Source organism: Myotis lucifugus, unplaced genomic scaffold (genome assembly GCF_000147115.1).
Source record: "Myotis lucifugus unplaced genomic scaffold, Myoluc2.0 scaffold_11, whole genome shotgun sequence".
Taxonomy (NCBI): Eukaryota; Metazoa; Chordata; class Mammalia; order Chiroptera; family Vespertilionidae; genus Myotis; species Myotis lucifugus.
The window spans coordinates 10,767,545-10,786,894 of record NW_005871059.1 but is presented as its reverse complement, the minus strand read 5'-3'; the positions used below and the strand labels follow the sequence as shown (position 1 = coordinate 10,786,894).

The following is a 19,350-nucleotide window of genomic DNA, read 5'->3' as shown; positions in this document are numbered from 1 at the left end:
CTCTTTTTCCTCTCCCTTCCTCTCTCTCTTAAAAAAAAAATCAATAAAAACATTTAAAAAACTAAAGGATATCATAAATATTATCATAGGGTCATTCTTGAATATAAGAAATAAACTACAAAAGCTAGTCTTTGTCTTGGAAAATCATCTGAATGATGGAAGTCATGATTCCCAAAGCTTCTACACTAATAAAAGACAAACATGCAAATTGACCATACCTTCGCTACACCTTAAGCCACGCCTACCAGCCAATCAGAGGGACTATATGCAAATCAACCCAACCAAGATGGCGGCCAGCAGCCACGGAGCTGGAGCAAGCTGGAGGCTTGGTTGCTCCAGTGATGGAGGAAGTCAAGCTTCCCGCCTGCCGCGGCCGGCTCTGAGCTCCACTCAAGGCAACAAAGTTTCAATTATAGAAGATAAATAAACCCCAGATACCTGCTTCCAGCTGGCCGTGGCCACGGAGCTGGAGTGAGCAGGAGGCTTGGATTGCCCCTGGCGATGGAGGAAGCCAAGCTTTCCGCCCGCCCTGGCCGGCTCTGAGCTCCACTCAAGGCTACAAAGTTTCAATTATAGACGGTAAATAAATCCCAGAATAAAAAAAAAAAAAAAGAAAAAAGAAAAAAGGAGAGGCTGTGAGCTTACGTCGCCGGGGTCTTGGCCAGCCTGAAAACGGCCCTCAGCCCCTCACCCAGACTGGCCAGGCACCCCAGTGGGGACCCCCCACCCTAAAGGAGGTGTGGCCAGCCTGAAAACAGCCATCAGCCCCTCACCCAGGCTGGCCAAACCTCCATGGAGTGAGGGTCCCCATTAGGGGGGGGGGGCATGACCAGCCTGCAAACAGCCATCAGCCCCTCACCCAGGCTGGCCAGGCATCCCAGTGGGGACACCCACCCTGAAGGGGGTGTGACCAGCTGCAAACAGCCATCAGCCCCTCACCCAGGCTGGCCAGGCACCCCAGCGGGACCCCCACCCTAATCCGGGACACCCTTCAGGGCAAACCAGCCGGCCCCCACCCGTGCACAAGGCCTCTATCCTATATAATAAAAGGGTAATATGCAAATTGACCCTAACAACAGAATGACTGGGAATGACTGGTCACTATGACACACACTGACCACCAGGGGGCAGATGCTCAATGCAGGAGCTGTCCCCTGATGGTCAGTGCGCTCCCACAGGGGGAGCTCTGCTCAGCCACAAGCCAGGCTGATGGCTGCCAGCACAGCGGTGGTGGCGGGAGCCTCTCCCGCCTCCTTAGCAGCACTAAGGATGTCCGACTAAAGCTTAGGTCTGCTCCCTGCTGGTAAATGGACATCCCCCGAGGGCTGCCGGGCTGCCAGAGGGATGTCTGACTGCAAGCTTGGGCCCGATCCCCAGGGAGCAGGCCTAAGCCAGCAGGCGGACATCCTCCGAGGGGTCCCAGACTGCAAGAGGGCACAGGCCGGGCTGAGGGACCACCCGAGTGCACAGATTTTTGTGCACCAGGCCTCTAGTTGTGTAATAAAAGCTAAAGAGAAAATTGGCTGAAAGGGTTGGTGCATATAGTAACTGGGCTGGCTACAAACTAAGGTAGAGAGAGAGGAGCCATTGGCTGAAAATTGCAATTTCTAATCCTCACACCTTGCTATGTGAGACCTGGAACCTTAATGTCTCTGGGCCTTGGCTTTTTCACATTTGTAATGATAGACTTGCATTAGTTGAGCTCTACGTTCTGTTTTGGGTACAGAATTATGTGATAGAGAGAGGTAAAAGACAGAATGCTTCTGTCCTGTCAGAAACAGCAAGAATTAAGTCCTCTATACTCATTATTTTATGCACCCAAAGCTAGAAGATATAAAACCATAGCTGTACTTTAGTTGAAAGACAAAAATAAAATAAAAATTGAGGGTAACTGGGTTGATACATGAGGAAATGCAGGGGAGTTCAAAGGGCAACTTAAGTGTTGGAGAAACATTTGGGGATCTGATAAGGAAGGAAGTCTTTAGGGGGAAAATTTTTTGAAAATGTTTGGCCAAAATGATCCCAAGATTTAAAAATGTTCTTTTGGGTTCCTAAATCGTGATGTTAATCACATTTTGCCATATACAACCCCCAGTTCTCTTTCTTCTTACATATGCCACTTCCCTTCCCTCTCCTCTTGTTCCCAGGACACCTGTAATATATCAAACACATTCCAGTGGGTTTGCCATTTTCCTATTTTTACTATGTTTTTCAATAACTGCAGTCCTTTATACTTTTCTTGAGTCGAGAGCTTCATTTTTATTCTTTCTTGTTTAAAAATAAAAATGTGTAAGTTTACTAACTTTCCTCTGCATGCAGTTTTGGCTACATCCCATCAGTTTTGAAATTTAACTTTCTCTGCATCACAACTTTCTAAAATGTCTGCTTTTGTATTTAAATATCCTCTTTTGCTTCTATTTTTTAGCTACAATACCAATTAATAAAGCTTAAAATAACATGACATATGGTCTTAAGTTGAATAAAACCCATCTTCATGATATCCATAAAAAAAGTTTGTCATGTTTGGTAAGTTTTTGAAATTTCCCCAGAATCCATCCTTGCTTCTTTGCACTTATTCTTTAAGAAGGTAATACATCCTGTCATGTGTATAGCATTAGCTTGTCTTTGCTTTGCAGTGTTTAAACAAGAAAGTAAATTGAGCCAGCTGTATAAGCAGCACACAAATCATGTCATCCTTCTTCGTCTCCTCCTCTTGCTCCGACTGACCATCTGAGGTCAAGCCAGCTCTGTGAGGCTGCACTGAATTTTTCATAGATAAGGATTTCTTTTGTAAATACATATTTTGGAAAATAAAATTTAGCACAGAAAAAAAAAAGATTATGGAACACCAAAATCCATATATAAACATTTAGATGACCATTCTGATTTGGCACACAAACGGCAGTGTGAGATGCTGAACAGAAAAGGCAAAAGTGGGGCGGGGGGTGGGGGGGAGTTAATTTTCTTAAATCTTCTTCTGAAGTGACAAAAGAGTAATAAGGCTTATCAGGTTTGTGGCACCAGGAAAACAAATCCCCTCATTTACATCCGTGAATAGCAGCTGAATTTATAGCTCAGGATAAATGGCAAGTCAGAGTGACGCTGGATTAGCAGTGTCCAGCATTTACATATGAACAGTAGGAAGAAGTGGGTACCTACTACGACCCTGACTGATCCACTTAGGAAACGGAATACTCCAAGTGAAAAGATCCGCTGAGGCTGCAGTGTGGCGAGTGCCAGTTAGATGCGCAGAGCCCACGCAGCATTTCACACACAAATGACAGGCAGAAAATGGCACTAACAGTTATCAGGTCCGGCCAGGTTCCAGTCGAGATTTGCGTGCATTATCCCAGAGAAAGGTCATGAAAATCCTGTGAGTTAGGCGTTTTAGCGGTGAAAGAGCTGAGACCCAGGGAAGTTAAGTGACTTGCCCCATTGTCACAGCCTTCCACGGGCAGAGCCAGTCATCAGTGATTTGAAAGCCCACAGAAGACAAGAGCCTGTGAATTGGAAGCCACACCTCCTCTTTATTTATTCCTCTTCTATTCCTCCTCCAAGGTATGTGGGCCATTTTCCAATTCATATTTTGCAATTCCCTGAGAACTGGTAAATAGTATATATTAAGACTCAGATGAGAAGATTATGAAGGGAAAGCAAGTTATTTGGCATAATTATAAAGCTTCTTTAAAAAATCCTCACCCGAGGATATTTTCACTGAATTTTTTTTGAGAGAGAGAGAAACATCAATCAGTTGCCTCCTGTATGCACCACAACCAGGGATCGAACCCACCACCTAGCTATGTGCCCTGACCGGGACTCGAACCTGCAACCTTTTTGGTGTACAGGACAATGCTCAACCAACTGAGCCATCTGGCTGGGCTATAGGCTTTTAAGTAAATATATTCAGATGATTACATGGTAAGTCTAAAATATCAAGATTTTGTTTCTTGTGGTACTTCAAAAAATATATTCGTATTTGGGTAACTGGAATAATACAGAAGTAAAGGAGTGTGGTAAAATGAATAGGGCGAGCCAGTTTCCATCACAAGGAAGGGATGAGAACACATTTAGAAGGGGGAAAAACAACAGCAACAAAACAGATCTAAATTAACAATTGTGCCAGGTGTTAGGATCAAAGAAAAAAAGGAAAAAGACAGTGACAATTTAATAGTCAGCCTGGCCTTCAAACACCACTGTGCAGTAGGTTTGCTCATCCTAAGTAAATGTTTCTTTTGAAAAAGTAAATATGCTGAGACAAAGGAAAGAGACTGGCTCAGAAAAGCAAGAAAATATAGACAATATCTGAATAACAAAATGCATGTGCAGTGGATCAAGTAGAACTGTCATTTCCAAAGCAAGGATTATATCTCAAAGTCATTACACATATAAATTAACCAAAGCAAGCAAAACAAAATGTGTCAAGTTTTTAAACTTTGATGGCAGTGGTGGTACACCAAGTCAGTAGTCTGTCTTTCTAATTTTTCATTCTTTGACTAGTCATTCAAAGAATTATCTATAAGCTTATTATTTTGCGTTTTGAGAAAAAAATAATGTGTAATTCGAGACTTTCCTCTAGAAAGATGTAGGCAATAGTCCATTTCCACAAAGGTAAGTGATTAAGTAGGTTATCAACTCTGTTAATTTCTGACTCTGCTCAGAAATCATCCTGCACAGACACAACTTTCTCTATTTTGATACTAAGGCAACTGTTTTAACATTGAATATGGATAAATTCACCACACTGGCAAAGCATAACCCAGACTCAAGTCTTTGCTGTCCTGTACATCACAACTAAAATGAATGGATTTTAGAATCACAATATGAGAGTACAGAACTTCTCAAAGGAAGTCAAAAGCAAATCCTCTCTTTTCATTAACAAAAGATTAGTGCAGGGGTTCTCAACCTGTGGGTCTCGACCCCTTTGGCAGTCGAACGACCCTTTCACAGGGGTCGCCTAAGACCATCCTGCATATCAGATATTTACATTACGATTCATAACAGTAGCAACATTACAGTTATGAAGTAGCAACGAAAATAATTTTATGGTTGGGTCACAACATGAGGAACTGTATTTAAAGGGCCAGAAGGTTGAGAACCACTGGATTAGTGTATTTCCAGCATTTGGGGTGTGAGAGGGGCCTTTGACAAAGAGAATGGCTCTCATGAAGGCAACATTAGAAAAACAGTGCTAAAAAGAAGTCAGCATCTCAAATGTCCTACTTTTACACAACACTTGGAAAAACTGAAGATGAGCCTTTGATATTCTACCACCACAAACAATCTTCATTCCTCCAACTTATTATTGTTAGCCTTTCCTGCACGAAGTCAGCATATAATAACGTAAGATCCCTTGGCTGATTTTTCCACTGGAGCCCTTAGAAGTCTGAGACACACTTAGAGGCATGCCTTGGGTCAACTATGATGTTCCAGAGGTCAGGGAAAGATCTCGGATCAGCCAGAAATAAAGACCCCTTACAGCTGTCGGAAAGGGCATACAATTTTAGTGTTTGTCAGATATAGTGCATTCAATGTTAAGGTCCACTGGAAATCAAATCTTCTAAGAGAAAGATTCCTATATCCCAATCCCATTTTTTTGTTTTGTTGTGCTGGTGTGGTCGTTTTCTACTGCTATTATAACAAATTACCGTGAACTTAGCATCTTAAAACAATACCCATTTATCATCTCACAGTTGTGCAGCCCAGCAGCCTTGGCTGGGCTTTCTGCTTAGAGCAGCTGTTCTCAACCTGTGGGTCGAGACCCCTTTGGGGGTCGAACGACCCTTTCACAGGGGTCGCCTAAGACCATCGGAAAACACATATATAATTGCATATTGTTTTTGTGATTAACCACTATGCTTTAATTATGTTCAATTTGTAACAATGAAAATACATCCTGCGTATCAGATATTTACAATACAATTCATAACAGTAGCAAAATTACAGTTATGAAGTAGCAACGAAAATAATTCTATGGTTGGGGGTCACCACAACATGAGGAACTGTATTAAAGGGTCGCGGCATTAGGAAGGTGGAGAACCACTGGCTTAGAGTCTTACAGGCCTTGGTGGAGGTGTTGGCTGGCCTGGGCTCTTATCTGGAGGCTGTGAAGGTAAATTTGCCTCCAAGCTTATCAGGTTTTTGTCAGAATTCAGTTCCTTCTCAGTTTCCTAGTAACTCCGTCCAACCTCAAGCCAGCAATGAATCTCTGACTTCCCCTTCCCCATCAGCGAGGAGAAAGCTCAGCGCTTACAGGCTTGTGTAATTACATTACTAGTAAACCCACCTGGATAATCCAGGATAATCCCATTATTAAAGTCTCTGAGTAGTATCCTTAATTACACCTGCAAAGTCCTCTTGCCACACAGTGTAACATACTGCCAGGCATGCCACCAGGGGCTGAAAGTCATGGGAGCCCAAATATTGACTATCACAGTTGGTAGAGTGGAGAAGTCGTTTTCCATTAGATAGATTCCTCAATTCCAGAAAAGACCATTATTCTGCAAAAAGACCAAAATTCCTCAAAAAGACCACTTCACCTTGATAATCAATTATGAATTAATCATTAAATTGTTTACCTGTGCTTTCCTTAATGGATTACTATTTTTTGTTTGCACCACCATTCCAGGTAATAAAAACTACAACCCTAGACCTGAATCCCTGGCTTTGGTTGACAACATCCAGATCATTTACTCCTACAGAATATTGTGGTACTGCATCCCAATCACAGTTTTCCCAGGTAAAATCTGAATAATTATAGGACCTCTTGGCACAGTTACTTCTTCAAAGACAAATAATCTTACTTAAAATTCTTTATGCATTTCAACTAGTTAGCAATTACTAGTGTGTAGCGAGAATAGCTGGCATGAGCCAAAGCATTCTCAGCTGTGAACAGTTTATAACTTCATACAAGGGTAGGGTAATACTTTCTACTTTATCTCCAAAACTAAGTTGAATGACACACCAGAATTTGTCCTTATATTTTTCAAATATTAATGAAAAATCCAACCAACATTTACATATGATTCTTGGCATGATAATGAAAGATACACATTCCCTGCCTTCTAGGTACTTACTGGCTAGCACGAGCTGTAGGACATTGTGATGGGGACACAAAGGAGGGGCTCAAAACCAGCTTCGAAATATTTGTTATGGAGGGGACATCTGAACTGAGTCCTGTCAGTCAAATCTAAATGTTAGTCAGAAGAGCCCGCTCAATGGTTGAGTGTCCCCCTACAAACCCGGAGGTCATGGTTCGATTCCTGGTCAGGACACATGCCCAGGTTGTGGGCTCAATCCCCAGTGTGGGGCATGCAGGAAGCATAAAATATATTTAAATGTTAGGTAGAAGAAACAGGGGAGAAACAGATATTCATTCTAGGCTGAGGGTTCTGGCACATGCAAAGAAAGACAAACAAAAGTGAATATGGATAGGGGAAGGGATTAGTGAGCATTGAAGCTGAAGAGGAAGACAGGGAAGCATTCTTTCATGAAGGGCTCCTCTAGGTCATGTTAAGGAAGTTAACTTTATCCTAAAGATAATGGCATGATGGGGAGTGGGGGTTAGGGATGAAGAGTGTTAATCTGAGAAGAAACACATGGGGTCTGTTATTCACATTCTGGGTAGAGTTTGAAGAAGGGATTAGAGAGCAATTAGCCTAGAATCAGGGAGTTAGGAGCTAATAAGCCAATAAAAGCATGAAATGTTAATAGTTACCACATTAAGGCAGTGCTGGCCCAGGGGATGGAGAGGAAAGATGGGTTCCAGAACATGTTAGAGAGGTGGGATTGACAGGAAGGGGAGGAGAATGGAAGAGGAGGCGGCAAAGAGGACTGCCAGTGTCCTGCTACATACAGGCACCTTATCTCATTTGATTCCAACAACATCACCACATCTAGTAGGCGGGGCGGTTACTCATTTATCAGATGGGGAAAATGGCTCAGAGAGGTCCAGGGGCTTCCTCAGACTTAGTGAATGATAGACCCAGCATCAGAAACTCTCTGACTCCTCAGTGAAGGGCATTTCTGCTTCTTGTGCAGAGATTTTACTCACAGTTAACCACATCGTGAAGATTTCAGGCTCACCATCCTCAAAGTGCATTTCAGTAAGACCTCAACTGGTCATTAAATGATCGGTCCATCATTTGCATTTTTTGAGTTGAAAAGACAACTTATAGGTCAAAGTGCTTATAACTTTTAATAACTAGAACAGTTCACAGAGATAAGGGAGAGAGGATAAAGTCCCTAATGCAGCTAAGCATTCAATCACTCAACAGGTATTAATAGAGAACCTCTAGGTATACTCTGACATAAGGTCCTGAATAATAAGCAGCTTGTTCTCATAATACCTAATACAGACAGAAAAACACAGCAACCAAATTGAAAGCATATTTAAAGAGAACATGGGGAACAAGAACTGCAATGGAAATAGAATGAAATGCACACAGGAGAGCCCGAGAAAAGAATCCAGTGGATCTGAACATTTAGAACCAGGGATGGGAGGACCAAATGGAATAAAATGTCTATAGAAATTTAAAAACTCACTTGTTTCAATAACGGTTTGCTAAGAGAAAGTAATCCCATATTTCTAAAGATAATTTTACCACTTTTCTTTTTTGGTCTATGCTCAATTGCTTATCCACCAGACTATGCATTGGAGGGTGTGAGTGTGTTTAATTGAAAAGCCAAGAGGGAAGAAAGTGCATAGAGTCAATCCTCAATCCTTTAAGAGAAATAATACACTTCAGACGGGTGCTTGAGAGAAGCCTTGGCCATTTCTCTAAGGGTGACCTGCTACTTCAAAGACCAAGAAGTGACCTGAGAAATGGACCTCCCCCCATCTCTCCCAGTCACCACAAACCCTAGACTCATTTGTTCTGAATGTTTGAATTTCTAGAAACACATTAACCTTCCTCCTTCTTTATGATCAGCTTCCCCCTCTTACAAGCCATCCATGATTGAAGTCGTTGCATTAGATTTTTCTATCCGGTTGCTATAGAAAATAAAACTCCAAAAGTTAAACGTCTTTCGCATTCTGCTTTTTCCTGCATATTTTCAGTCCCACTCAAAGTAGAAAAGTCCACTTTTATATTTTAAACTATCCTCAGAAAAGTCCATTTATTTTCCTAGAGACTGATGCTCAAGTCCTTTTCACCTGAACTAAGTTAAATATTACATTTCATTCCTTTAATCCATAAATATGGACTGGAATCCCTTCTTGGTAGTGCTATTGGGCTACACCCTTAAGGAGCTTAGAATCTAGGAGAAGCTATCACTACCACGCACAATAGGAAGTATATGGAAAACATGCAAATCGCACTCAATAGGGGTAAAGGTCAGATCCTGCGGTCCCTGCTAATGATACCATGAAAGAAAACACCGGGGTTCTATGAATGAGTAAAATATGCTACACTTATCATGGAAGGACTGTTTGCTATTCCTCATAACATATCAGAGCTCAGCAAAACAAATGTACTCACAAGAATAAAAACTGGGCTGCTTATTAAACATGTAAGTTAGCACTCTGATTTGAACAGGCTCCCTACTGCTTTGTCCTCATTATCCTAAAAACCATGAGAATCACTTCCCTAAAATTCCAACAGAAACTCTCTTATCAAACTTACTTAATAAAGATGGAAAGTACTGCACAGTAGCTGTGTTAAGTATACAGATTGCTATCTTTAAAGACAAAATGAGATAGAACAGTCTTCATTCCCATCACAGAAAAAATGGAGGAGTCTTATCGAAGACCATACCTTCTATGCGCATCTGAAGAGAACACCTCACCTGGGACTGGAGTGTCTCAGAGAAGCCTTTTGCTTTTCTGTCAGACTAAGGATTGACACAGCTGTAAGTTTTGTAACTAAGACAACAATCCCTCTCCTCTGTAGTTTAGTTTCGGCCTGTGACTGACATCCCCAAATACAAGAGAAATTGCCAAGACTTGAGCTTTTATTGAGTGAAGTGGAGTTTTGGGCAAAGGGGTGGCACAATTCTTATGCTTTTTAAGGTTCACTCTGGCTGCAGGGTTGAAAACGGGCTGAGCTATGATAGCAGCCCAGGTAAGACCCAGGCAGGAAGGTGGCAGTGGGGTGGTGAAAGGGAGTCAAATCCTGGAAAATATTTTAAAAATAGAGTCAATAGGATTCTCTGACACATCAAAAGTGGGGTATGAGAGAAAAAGGAGTCATATGATGTTAAGGTTTTTGGTCTCAGCACCTGGAAAGATGGATTTGCCACCTACTGAACTGAGGAAGACTGCAGTGGACCGGATGTGGGGCAAAGGTGGGGAGGCAGGAGTTTTGATATGTTCATAAAGTCTGTTAGACATCCACTTGGAAATATGGAGCAGCACCTGGATATTCATATTTAAAGTTTAGGGGAGAGGTCTTGGCTGGAGATAGGAACTCGGGAGTTATCAGTACATCACAAGGACTAGGTTCAGCGAAGGACGCGACACTGACCAGAGAATTCTCTTAGCGTGAGTGCGCCTTCTCATTGCGCCGTGAGGGAAGCACCACTTCGGCAGAGAGAAGCCGGCTCTCTCATTTCTCCACGGGACATCCATCCAGGCTGACCTGATTTCAGACATCACACAGGGCGGGGGGCCGGGAAAGGTAGCTGCTCTTCACCCACAGAGCATGAAGGTCACTTTCCCATGGTGAAGTGAGGGGGAGGGAGATTAAAGAAAATCTCGTCAAACACAGTCCCAACAGCAGCCTGGGAGAACCCTTTGGAATGCCATGTGCCCAGGGAGTCTCACCTATTTTAGGGGCTCCTGTTTTCTCCTCAGGTCACAGGCATATCATTTTTTGCAGATAACACCAACAATGGGTCTATTCATCAATTTCGTGAAGGTAAGTGAGGGCTGGGAGCAACTAAGACAAACTCATTCTCAGCCGAATTTGTTATCATAAACAAAAATATATAGAGATAAAGATTTAGAATATTTGCCATGCCAACATTAACTTTCTATGGGAAGCAAAAAAGGCATCAGATGGTTAAGCTTTAGATATTCTCAGTGGATGACTAAAAGAAGGCAAATATCAAACTAATGTTTTACATTTAAGCCATGCTTAGAACCATCAAAAGATCACTCACCTGCATGCAAGTCCTTTCAGCGTTCAGTGCACTCAAGTCCACTCAGCATTTTTGGAAATGCACATACAATGTCATCTTTTGAGTATGCTACTTTTTTGAAACTTCCATTGTAATGTACTGATAATTCAGTTGGCCAACTTTTACACTCACTAACCAATTCTCTATGAGGTGAAAACCGGGCTGCCAATTACGGATAAAAAAAGGAATATAGTGAGAAGAGAAATACCCCAGTGATTAAGGAGAGCTCAGTACCAACTCCTCAGCAATCAACCTAAAGTAGACCTATGTAAGGGTAAAACTATCCATTGCTCCTTCTAGATAGGGAGATATTTTTGTGAAAATAAAACCTCTATGTAAGGATAAAAACCATCCATTCATCCATCCCTCCTTCTGGATAGGGAGAGATTTGGGGAAAATAAAACAATATTATAAAAGGCACCATATGAGAAGTCCAAATCTTGTTTTAAATTTTTATCAAGGACTTGTTCTGCCAGGAAACACTTCCAATGTGGAAAGGTTTTGTCTCAACTGCTGTGGCAGCAAACACTTCCGCTGGAGAAGTGAGAGCAGTATCAGGATACTCGCTGGCTTCCACCGCTTTCAAAATATTTGTGTTGCTGCATGCTCATTTGCCAGTCTATGTGACTTACAGTGCTTTGTGTTCATCTGGGTGTAGTCATACAACTATGATTCCAGAAAATGTTACAGAAGTTGGTATAAATATGCTGCAATGGAAAACCAGAAGTTGCCCAGCCAGTGTGGCTCAATGGTTGAGCATCGGCCCACGCACCAAGAGGTTGCCGGTTCGATTCCTGGTCAAGGCACATGCCAGGGTTGCAGAAGGCAGACAAGCAATGTGTTTCTTTCTCATTCATGTTTCTATTTCTCTCTCTCCCTCTCTCTCTCTCTTTTTAAAAAATCAATAAAAACATATTTTTTAAAAGTTATAAAAAAAAAGAATACCTGCAGTCTATCTACCCTTCTCACTATGTAGTTACACCATATTTGCAAATTATGGTATAAATTAGTCTTTACTTTCACAAGCCCGAGGTAAGCCTAATCAGTAACGTTCTGAAGCACTTAAGAGGGTCAGATTTAAATAGCATTGCTATAAAATAGAAATAGACTCATAGATACAGAGAACAGACTGATGGTTGCCAGAGGGGAGAGGGGACGAGGTGAAAAAGGTGAAGGACTAGACAGTACAGATTGTTAGCTACAAAACAGTCAAGAGGATATAAAGTACAGCATAGGAAATATAGTCAATAATATTGTAATAACTATGTATGGGTCCACATGGGTACTGGTAATATCAGAGGGAACACTTTGTCAAGTGTATGATTGTCTAACCACTACCCGTACACCTGAAACTAATACAAAATTATAATATTGACTGTAAACTGTAATTGAAAAATAAAATGTGAGAAAGAAAGAAATAGTATGACTACATACTTGTGAGAAAATGCCCAGCATCTTATGGAAGTTGCTATTCAATAATCAGTATTTTAACAGGCAGATTCTCTTTTCACAGCTAAGGAGATCTTGACTCGAGCTTACATTAATGGACAGAGTCAGGATTTATTAAATCTTCTTCACTAATCTGTCAATTACTTTTATTATTGGGGTCATGATTACTAGGAAAACCCTTTAAAAAGTCTCTGGCTTTGCTTTGTGCTCAAAGTTAATCTTGAAGAAAGAGGACTCCCCAGAAGTGGCCACAGTGGCCAGGAAGGCAGCGAAGGTTTTGGGCACAGAAGAGCGGGCCTGGGGAAGGGAGGAGCAGCGCGAGGGAGGCTCTCCTGGGTGGGGACCGTGCCTGGCACACGGCAGGTGCCCCCGATACCTGGTGAGTAAACACTTATACACAAATTCTACCGTAACAGTTTGGTCAGATTTGAGAAACTTCCCAACTATTTTGGAATATCAGCCAATTTGGGGTGAATCTAGATATATAAATTAGCCACCTTAAGGATAATATTAAGGATAATATTGGCCCTTTTTTGCATAAAACTGGGTATTCTCTTATAGCAACAGTTTTCCAGGAAAAAGGGAAGGGACTAGAGCTTCCTTTGTCCTCTTAAAATTAGGAAAGGGTCTGAATAAAGCAAAACCCCAAGTCTAGGAGCTGGCTAAGGAAGGAGAGATGAAAAACCACGGGTGCTAGGGGCTTCCACATGCTACCTTTTCTTTTGTCATCTCATCTCATCTCATCTCATCTCATCTTAAAGCATTTACAGGGGCTCCTTTTCATTCACTAAGGAACTTGTTCTGTTTGAACACAGTAAAGTCACTACTCTTACGTCTAGTGTAAATCCATTTCTCCAGCAGATCTTCTGGCAACTCTGGAATCTCCTGACTCCTGCCTCTCCCCTGAAGCTGCCCTGAACCATGTGGCTGGCCAATGCCTCCCTGTAAGAACACCCCTCAGAGAGCACAATCCTCCTCCCCTCCCTCCTCCTCCTCCTCCGAACATCAGCTCCCTCGGGAGAGCAGAGGCACCTGTCCCAGCTTCCACTCTAAAAAGTGTCAGTGACGACGAACCTCGCACAGTTTCACCCAATGAAATACAACAAGAAACAACACGGATGTTCTCTTTTGGTCATCAAAAGAGAGATTTTTCTCTTTTGTTTTCAAATGCTGTCTTGCGAAACTTCTCAAGAACAAACATATAATATAGAATCTGACCTTTGAAAACCATTCTCCACTTAAATAGAAATTCACATAAATTACATTTCATCGCATGGTTCCTAAAGCTCACTAGATGCTATTTATACCTTTTTGTTATAAGAAGACATTCCAAAGAGAGAGTGGCCAGGAGTGTTCACATTCCTCTTATCATGCACCCCCTCTCCCCTCCCCCCAACAAATTAAACCCAAGTTCAAGTCAGCATGGCTATCTGTCTCAATGGTTCTCAGGGTTAGCCACATTTTGACTATAACAATACAAATTCTAAACCCAATCTAAATCAACAAAACCTGATAAATGTCATGTAATCAGCCGATGAAGGATGAATGCTGTTAACATTAGAACAAATAGTTTGTCATTACACTGCCTGTCAAGTGAAGACCTTGGGATTTCAAATTCAAGCGCTCTGTATGATTTTATAATATAGTTGACATTTTCTTTTCAATTTAAGAATATCCATCTTCCCACCCAGAGTCCCCAATACAAAATCTCGCCAAGCTGTTTACTCATGCAAAAGCTATTAATTGCTTAAAGCCCCTCAGGTTGTTTTCAGCAGTATTTGCTTCTGATATTTACAAGAGAAACATACATACCCGGGCATACCTTTGTGCCTGGTTGACGGTGGTGATATGATGTCCCGAGTGGCAAACTGCCTCTATCACACTGATCCATCTGCCTTCGTCTATTAACTACCACCTTTACTAACGCGTGTGCAGACTACTGATCACACCTTCGCAACTACAGGGAGTTCAATCTGGCTTAGGTTTAACACAGCTCCCCCAACGGGCAATCAGAGGATAAGAAAGGGAAAGGAAAAAAAAACAAAAACTAAAAAAGAAAGACAGAAATCAGCAAACAGGTAAAAATGAGACAGAATATGCTAAAAATGGAGAATTTAACTGAAACCTTTGCCAATGCTTTTGGCAATTGAAGTCATTTGATTCAGTTCCACCAAATTAGCCAGAGCACTCTCCTTGCACAGAGCATGCTCCAGAGCAGGCAGACCCCAGCTCTGTGTGCTCAGGCAGCAGAGCCGGTTAACCGCTCTTTCATTCCTTAAGGATGGCATCTCCCAGTTTATATTGAATCATCTATTCAACAAGGCGATCTGGCTTCGACTGCCACATACTTAAAAGCAAGATTTTGATTAGTAGTGGGAGCGAGAAAGGGAATTAGAAAGCATGACAAAGTTTTCAATGGAGAGACAAAGGAAATAAAGGGCTAGCTTTGTTTGGTTTATTAAATTTCAAGGGCTTTGCCTGCCAGTTTGAAAAATGCATGATATCACCAGTGTGTTTATTAAAAGTGCTGCTTTAAATTGCAGATTGAGCAAGTGTGAATTCCCTTTGGTAGCTGTAGGTTATTGACTAACAATTATATGCAATTTTTGAATGAAAGGAGGGGGAAAGAATGGCAGGACTATGGCTCTAAAGCTGCTGCTAAATGTATGACAGTAAAATGTCCAGATTCACATGGACGCAACATGTCCAGGGTCCCTTGCATTTTAATTGTTCGAGTCTTTTAAAATGATGTTCAGATCAAAGAGTAAAATAGCATAAACTTTGCACAAGGCTTACTTGACAATTTATTACCGGATTTAGGAAGGGGTGGGGAACCTGCCAGAGCATAGGGCTGCTTGCTAGCTAACTTGAAAAATGCACTTGTTTCAGCACAGAAATAACAAATCTGTTTCTGATTCCAGACATTATATTCCAAATGCTGCCAAGAAAAGAATCTAAGGAATTCTTTTACATACACAACATACACAAGACAACTGGAGAGAGGCCTGTGATCTGCTCCAGGGTGCACAACAGGGAAGGAGAGAGTTGAGTTTTTAGTATGAACTGCCCTCGCGGGAGCAGAAGCACATGCCTGAGATAGTTCTGAGCTGTAATCTGCAACATAACTCTGCTATTATTAGACAACCTAAAGGCTTTCCTAAATCTGTAACTTGTGAAGCAGAAAAGGATGTGGACGGGACCCTGCCATGCTGAGCATGCAGGCAGCTGGGAGACACCCACTCCACACAATTCACCGCTTTTCCAATGAAACTAGATTTCTAGCCCTTGGACGATACATAAGACCTAAGAAAGGGAAAGAATCTAGTCCAACACCAAAGCCAGGTTTAAATCTCTGTAGAGAATGCTGGCTGGGTAAAATCCAATACTAAATTCAGAAAGTTAAGGTCCATGATGTTCACAAAGCATGCTAAAATTATTCTTAGAACACAAAAGGACTTATACATTAATCCTTTCATAAGAGCAATGGTTTTAAACTTAACTACACAAGGGTATCCTGCTTTACAACTTAATAAACTATGTAATGATCAAGCCAATGATTCAAAAGGATGTAGTTTCGCATGCATCACTTCTGTTTTATTAATACGGCAGAGACTCAGCAACAGAATCCACTTTGGAGAGAAAGATCATAAGAGAATTCTGAAAGACTGAGTCATCCAGCAGACTGAGCCATCTAATGCAACTGTTTAAATTTTTGGCTCACACTGAGTTGACTGCAGTCAACTGAGTTCAATTTTGTTTTTTGTTTTTCCCCTTCTCAGCAGGATGAGTTCATAAAGGAAACTGGATCATTTATTGGAAATAAAAAGGCACCATTTTCTACTTTTGCATGACGGATCATAGTGAGTGTATTTTTAACCCTTGTACCTACACATACAAACCTGTCTTAAACTCGCATTGCCGTAAGTTACAAACGAATCATCAAAGCAGCTACACTGAACAGTCAGTCATTCTTACATTCTGTCCATTAACTACATCTCTTATCAATGCTATTTTACAATATTATTTTACATAATGGGGTGAAGTGTTCCCCCAAAACCCACATCTACTGGGAACCTCAGAATGTGATTTTATTTGAAAACAGTCTTTGCAGATGTAATCAGTTAAAATGAGGTCATATATTGGAGTAGAGTGGACCCTAAATCCAGTGACTGCTGTCCTTATAATATAGAGCAAACCACCTGACACAGAGATGCAGGGAGACACACAGGAAAGACAGAGCCAGAGGTGCTGCCACAGGCCAAAACCACCTGCGGCCACAGAAACTGGAAGAAGCACGGGAAGATCCTCCCCTAAAGGCTTCAGAGGGAGCATGACCTCGCCAACACCTTGATTTTGAACTTTAGCCTTTAGAACTGGGAGAGAAGAAATTTCTGTTGTAAACTACTCACTTAGTGGTCATTTGTTACAGCAGCTCTAGGAAACTAATACGGATTTGTTTATCCACTAACCCGTGCCAGTTGGCCAGTTTGCTTACCAGTCTACAAGAAGATTACTACAGGAAATGAGATGAAACGTCTAAGTACTTTTACAGCTGTTTGACATTGTGGCGATATCCCACAGCACAGGATTTCATGTTTTACAAAATATCTGTCTGTGATGGATTGGAAATTAAAAGTAGAAAATAGTCTTCACAGTTAGAGGTGCACTATAAAGACCATTAATATTTATAAAGTTGAACTGGTGTACTGCAATTAAGAAACTTACCATCTGAATCATCTCAGAGAAACTTAATTAGGTTCCATGCAGTTTTAGTGGTAAAAATATTTCATTCTAATTTTTTGAACAAAGTTATCTGTGAATAGTATTCGATATATGCATGGTAGTTTGCCATTGACCATGTTATTTGATTAGCCAGAAACTCACTTCCCAGACCATGTTAGGTCATGGATTATATAAGTGAAGGAACAACACATCATGGCTTTGTTGACCATGGGGACCTTGGCAGAACTTGAGAGAACATCTTCCCAGAGACTGGGAGCTCAGGCGCTGCTCATCCAAAACGAACTTGGGTGGAGTGGGCGTATCTGAGCTACTTTAATGGCAACAGTAGAGAGTGATTTTAACTAAATGAGCTATTATCCTGACAAGAAAGATAAAGGTGACATCTCTCTTTACAAGAAGGCATTTTTTCTAGCACCAAATCAACCAAAAGCTGAGTAGACAAGACTTCAGAAAAAAATAGTCTAAATGGAGGAAAGGAAACCTGCATCAATGTGGGAGGCTGTCTGGTGTGAATGTTTTCTTTTAACATTTAAAGGAAATGCACAGGAACACAATTTAACCCCAAAGAAGGGCAGCCCTGTTTCCTTTAAAGTCAATGCAAATCATAACCGCAGACTCCAAAGCCCTTAGAACCTCAGCTAGCCACAGAAACAGGCCAGTTAATGAAACCTGAAAATGCCTCCAACAGAGGGGAACACACACACAGTGCGAACACAGAGCACCGCAAGGAGCCCTTGATATTCCTGTGTTGAATCTCAATCACCATTACTTTAGCCCGGGGTTGCCTCATCTGTAGCACAAAGGGCAACCTAAAAACCATTACTGTAAACCAAGAGGCTATCCATCTCAGGAAGAGAGCAAAATGTCAACTATTTGTCCTGGCTGCTGGGAGAGCAGAAGTGGGCTTTAAAGGGGACTGTGGATTCCTGGTTAAAACACACACTTCAGCATAAAAGTACTCAGTTGTCATCACATGCCATTCACTTAACTTTCTAAAATGTCCTAAGTTACCACGGAAACTAAGAGTCCGTGAAATTGATAGATTCTTTCATAAAGTGAAATTGCTGTTATGGGAATGGGTGGAGACAAATATGTTGAAGCTGCAAAAGTCATACCCTGCAACAACTCCACACCTGCATTCAATTAAAAATCTAAACGTTAAGCTATCATTAGATCATAATGATTTCAACTGCACGGTGGAAATTACGCTAGGTTAGCAAGCACCCTCATCCAATAAAACTGAATGTTGGCTCTGATAGTTACATTCTTGAGACAACAACTTTTAAAAAAACACACAAAACAACTTTTTTTTTAAAAAAAAATGAGCTCATAACTCATTTAATCTAAAATTATTTTTCAGAAATATTCAAATTCATTTCAGCCTTATGAGCTCCTTAGAAATCTACTGCAACTAGATAATCTCTAAAGTATAAATTAACTAATAATTCTTTTGGAGAGAAAAATGGGATGTTCTTTCTTGTTCTTACCCCCACAGTTTTATCAAATTTGTACCAACTGTATAAACAAATATCCAAAACTCAGCTTAATATTAAAGACTTGGTTGGTTTTTAAGGTGTCAAATAGGGTTAAAACTGTAAAGGTTAAGTCTAGAGAATCCATGTCTTTCCTCATTAATAGACTGAGGACAAAGGAACAGTTAACAAAGCAAGCCAGGACCACTTTATTTCCAAAAATTGAAAAGCTGTCAAGAATTCCACATCAACAGAATGACATACACTGAAAGAAATGAACAAAATAATCTATTCCAGTTCCGAGGAAATTCATTTTCACTCCCCCATTCCAGCAATCTCATAGACAAACACACTCTCAAATGCCTAAATTAATTACATTCTGACAAAAGTTGGAAGAAAAACAGAATTGAAGAAAAAATAATTGCCTCAAAAGAGAAAATACTCCCCCCAAATCAGGAAATCACTACATGGACTCATATATTCACCATGTTACAGTACTTGAGAAGTACTATCATCCATACATAGCTAGAACAAGAACTGTGTCTATAGTAAAATTAACTTCATTCCTGAA

The 19,350-nt window shown here is 41.1% G+C and overlaps 1 protein-coding gene across 2 annotated transcripts in view; it reads right to left on the bottom strand.

Annotated features, from left to right (window-relative positions):
* The window catches only part of NHSL1 (NHS like 1), a 116,948-nt gene that overhangs the window by 72,053 nt on the left and 25,545 nt on the right, over positions 1–19,350 (bottom strand). The window lies entirely within an intron of this gene.